At 39.4% G+C, this 3,397-nt stretch overlaps 1 long non-coding RNA gene across 1 annotated transcript; it reads left to right on the forward strand.

Annotated features, from left to right (window-relative positions):
- Positions 1-1,625: 1,625 nt before the first annotated feature.
- LOC121629137 lies at positions 1,626-1,884 on the forward strand. Its single transcript, XR_006008339.1, has 2 exons — positions 1,626-1,666; positions 1,760-1,884. It is a non-coding gene; the product is annotated as an uncharacterized LOC121629137 (long non-coding RNA).
- The last annotated feature ends 1,513 nt before the right edge of the window (positions 1,885-3,397 follow it).

Raw genomic sequence — 3,397 nt, forward strand, 5'->3', positions numbered from 1 at the left:
TTTCAATATTAGGTGACACACTTTTACCCAGAAGAAATATTGAGCCTCATTGGAGCCATTAGTCACCACAGAGAAGGGTCAAAGCTCTGTCTCAGCTGTCTGCCTCATATGAGCCTGCTGGGACTCATCACACTCTAATGATAGCAAGGTGTGGTTTTTGTGGATATTTCCTCCTTCACCTGGGACTCTTGTGTTACTTCATCAATGGGAAGCCTTTGGCTTGTGTCCAGCACTTTTATTTTCTGCTGTCCATTAGCCCATATATCTGTGAAATATGTGAGAGGTGATTGGTGGAACTGTTGACCTACTGCAACTCTAAGCATGTCATTTCAGCTAAGTTAAGATTTTTTTGTTTGTTTGTTTTTTTTTTTGTTTTTTTTTGCAAAAACGGACTCCTTTAGCATTTCTTATATATGTGTTTTACTTCATATGGCAAAGTTTGCATTCTGTCCTCACCAGTATAGCTATTTGTGATTGCTTTAAAACAGCAAAGATTGATTCTCATTGTGACATCTCACAAAAAATAATGAATTGATGTGATCAAACCACCAAGCCTGCAATTAGTGGCCACTACAAATGTTTGTATTTGAAATCCAGCTTCATGGTGTGCGGCTGGAACATTGGGGTGGATGCTGACTTGCGCCAGGTGGTTTTCTGGGGGTTCCTGGTCTTCCTGTGCTGGTGTGGACTCTTTGCCTTGGGGAGGGGGCCTCTGGGTTCTTGGGGCCCTGAGCCTTTTGCTCTGGCTGCCCCTGGATGGCCAGTGCCTGGCGGGGTCTGTGCCCCATGACCATGGGGGGCTCTGGCTGGAGCCTTCCTCTGCCACCCTCGGGATGGGTCCAGGGTGGTCTTTATTGTGGGATGGCTTGAGTTCATGCTTCAGGATTGCTGCCTGGGTCTCTGGGTTGCCCTAGTCTGTCTCTAGCCTCCGTTGAGGCATGATTACATTTGCACGATCACACACATCTTGGTTCACTCCTCATTCCTCTGACACCATCACCAGTGGGTTTAAGCCAAGTTTATTTGAATAGAACATTTCATGTAAAAGACAATTAAAAGTGCTTTACATAAAAATAAACATTATAAGAAATAAAAATAAATTAAATAAAAATAGAAAGAAAAAAATAGATAAAATTCAAGAAATTAATTTCCAGTGTGAGGAAAAACAGTATTAAAACATGATTAAGTTTGAAAATTTAAGCTTAAAAGAAAGAGATGCAGATCTGGACTTCAAAATAAAAACTAGTGAAATGCAGCAGAGAACGGGTATGTCTTTAACCTGGATTTAAATAAACTCAGTGTTTCAGCTGATCTGCGTTTGTTCCAGACATGTGGAGCATAGAAGCTGAATGCATCTTCTCCATGTCTGGTTCTGACTCTGGGAACTGATAAGAAACTGGAACCAGATGACCTGAGGGTTCTGGCAGGTTCATACTAGATCAAGAGGTCACTGATGTATTTTGGTCCTAAATCATTCACAGCTTTATAGACCAGCAGCAGAACTTTTAGCCTGGTACACACATAACAACTTTTTTTAATCTTATTTTTTATCTGGTCGAGACCTCACACATGAAGATAAAAAATCAGCCATTTAACAGTTTTAATTATAATGTGTGTGGTGTGCTCCGGTAATCTAATCACTGAACAACACACACATAACAATGCTGTTCCACAACTGATCTACAATCTAGTCCTCCGAGACAGAAATCTCATGACAAAACATCAAACAAAAATGTAGAAGAATCATAGCAACAACCAGCAAAAAACAAAGAAGAAGAAACATATTAACAATTGGAAAACACAACACATAGCATAGAAGAGGACATACAGGACGTGGGAATGATGGTGGTCTTGGGAATACTGTTAACAAAAAAAGCCAGAACTGAAAAACATAACAGACTGGAGATAGCATGAACACTGACTTTATTTACTTCCTTGTTCCCCTGCCAGCTCTCTCTCTGATTGGCTACATTCCGTAGCATGTCACCATCCATGCAGTCACAATGCATGCATCAGTGTTCCTCAGAAATCAGCTTTGAAATATTAAACATGTTCAATATTTCTGATTGTTGGCTACGACCCATTTCGGAGCGGATTATCGGGACACATCTGTTCGTAACACATCTCAGACCAAATGATAGTTGTACAGAAAAATCCTTTAAGAGTCAGGATAAGTGGGCATTTGCTGTGGTCGGGAAGAGGCAAAATCGGGATAAAAACAGCCAAAAAGTCTTTATGTGTGTACCAGGCTTTACAGTCTATTCTGTGACGAACAGGTAGCCAGTGTAAAGACCTTAGACCTGGACTGATGTGGTCAACTTTCTTGGTCTTAGTGAGGACTCGAGCAGCAGAGTTCTGAATAAGCTGCAGGTTTCTAATTGATTTTTTAGTTAGAACCTGTGAAAACACTGTTACAATAATCAAGCCGACTAAAGATGAAAGCTGGACTAGTTTTTCCAGGTCCTGCTGAGACATCAGATCTTTTACCCTTGATATATTCTCAAGGTGATAGTAGGCTGACTTTGTGATTACCTAATGTGCTTTTTAACGTTTAGGTCTGAGTCCATCACTACACCCAGATTTCTGGCCTGGTTGGTGGTTTTTAGGTGTATAGACTGAAGCTCTGTGGTGACCTTTAACCGTTTTTCTTTGGCTTCAAAGACAATCAACTCAGTTTTGTTTTTGTTTAACTGAATAAAGTTCAGACACATCCAGTCATTAATCTCCTCATTTTTAAGGTTTAAACACTAAGAGCTACTTCTGTTTGTATGCATCAACTTGTTGATTAAACCTTGTACCAATGGTAATGATAATCTGCACATCTAAATAAACCCATATATACCCAGATGGTCTAGTCTTTGTCCCAGTTGAGAGGTTAGACCTGTGGGTGTTAGCTTATCAGCTTGCAAAGAAAACAAGTTTTGAAGTTGAAGAAAATTTGGAGGTCATGAGTTTGGGCCTCACATCAGTAAAACATTAGTTTGTTTTAGTCATACCACTGACAGATTTGTGGGTGTGCAAAGAATTAACTCAGAAACTTCCCAGATCCTATGAAAAGGATTGTCCTGTCTGTACGGGAAAGTCCATCAAATGTTTATAGTCAATTAAACAAAGTTCCAATCTTTCCTTTGAGGAAGGACGGAATACACTACTGTCTCTCATAATCCTTTATTCTACTTTACTTCTCTTTATTATTCTCCTTTTTTCTGTCCCCCCCCCCAGGACAGGACAAGTTATTTATAAATAAATAAATAAATAAATTTAATAAAAAACAGCTTTACTTACATTAGCGAAATCTCAGTTATTATGACTGGCTGAACCTCCAAAAGTCTTAATGAATGTTTAAGAACAAGAAAATAGAAAAATACAGAAAACAGTAAGTTGAAGGGCAGAAACA

This window comes from Melanotaenia boesemani, chromosome 18 (assembly GCF_017639745.1).
Source record: "Melanotaenia boesemani isolate fMelBoe1 chromosome 18, fMelBoe1.pri, whole genome shotgun sequence".
NCBI lineage: Eukaryota > Metazoa > Chordata > Actinopteri > Atheriniformes > Melanotaeniidae > Melanotaenia > Melanotaenia boesemani.